This window comes from Apium graveolens, chromosome 4 (genome assembly GCF_009905375.1).
Source record: "Apium graveolens cultivar Ventura chromosome 4, ASM990537v1, whole genome shotgun sequence".
NCBI classification, from domain to species: domain Eukaryota; kingdom Viridiplantae; phylum Streptophyta; class Magnoliopsida; order Apiales; family Apiaceae; genus Apium; species Apium graveolens.
This window is the reverse complement of record NC_133650.1, coordinates 202127385-202128730: the sequence shown is the minus strand read 5'-3', so window position 1 is coordinate 202128730 and position 1346 is coordinate 202127385. Positions and strand designations below refer to the sequence as shown.

General features: G+C 44.9%; 1 non-coding gene across 1 annotated transcript; it reads left to right on the top strand.

Annotated features, from left to right (window-relative positions):
* The first annotated feature begins 1001 nt into the window (after positions 1-1001).
* LOC141722733 (small nucleolar RNA R71) lies at positions 1002-1108 on the top strand. The gene has a single exon (XR_012575737.1). It is a non-coding gene; the product is annotated as a small nucleolar RNA R71 (small nucleolar RNA).
* Positions 1109-1346: the final 238 nt, after the last annotated feature.

The following is a 1346-nucleotide window of genomic DNA, read 5'->3' as shown; positions in this document are numbered from 1 at the left end:
GTTTCTTGAATACCTCCAGAAACTTACCGAACTGTCTATCCAGCTTTTGTTGCTGCAATCTCTTAGGAAAAGGTGGTGGAGGATAGAGCTGTTTCTCCCCTGTATTAGCCTCAGGCAGAGTGTGTTCAATAGTAGTCTTCCTTGGTTCCGCCGATTTCTCCTTTTGCTTAGCTTCTTCATCTCTAATTTCAGCTTCTCCTTCTTTTGCCTTTTCAGCATCAGCAACTTTTCCAGACCTTAAGGTAATAGCCTTGACTTGCTCTTTAGCTTCCTTCCTGCCTGGTACTTCTGTGTCACTGAGAAGAGTGCCAGGTTGACGATTGAGCACTGCATTGGCTAATTGACCGATTTGATTTTCCAAGGTCTTGATAGAAACCGCCTGACTCTTGCATAACAACTTAAGTTCCTCAAAATCAGCACTAGTAGGTGCAGCTGTACTTCCCTGTTGAGGATATGATTGCCTTGTAGCATACTGTTGTGGTTGCTGGAATCCAGGTGGGTTAAACTGTTTACTCACTCCTTGCTGATATGGTGGCTGAATAACATTCTGATTATTCCCCCAGCTGAAATTTGGATGATTTCTGTTATTAGGATGATAGGTCACTGGCACAGGCTGCTGTTGTCGCTGATAATTATTCACATACTGAACAGATTCGTTGACAAGAGAACACTGATCCGTAGCATGAGAACCTGCACAAAGCTCACAAACCATAGCTATTTGATTAACTCCATATGTAGCCAGAGAATCAACCTTCATTGATAGCGCTTGAAGCTGGGCTGCAATAGCGGTGGCTGCATCAACTTCCAGAATACCTGCTAACTTACCTGACGTCATCCTCTGAGTTGGGTTTTGATGCTCATTTGCAGCCATAGTCTCTATAAGATTATACGCCTCAGTATAGCTTTTAGCCCATAAGGCGCCTCCAGCTGCTGCATCGAGCATGGGCCGAGATTGGGCCCCCAAACCATTATAGAAACCAGTGATCACCATCCAATCAGGCATTTCATGATGTGGACATTTTCTCAACATTTCCTTGTAGCGTTCCCAAGCCCCGCACATAGATTCTGTAGGTTGCTGCGCAAACTGAGTAAGAGCACTCCTCATAGCAGCAGTCTTTGCCATCGAATAAAACTTCACCAGAAACTTTTGCGCAAGATCTTGCCACGTAGTGATGGACCCAGCTGGTTCAGAATGTAACCAGTCTTTAGCCTTGTCCCTCAGTGAGAATGGGAAAAGCCTCAACTTGATAGCCTCATCAGTCACGCCATTATACTTAAAAGTGCTGCAGATCTCGACAAAATTCCTTATGTGCATGTTGGGGTCTTCAGTCGCTGCTCCTCCAAAA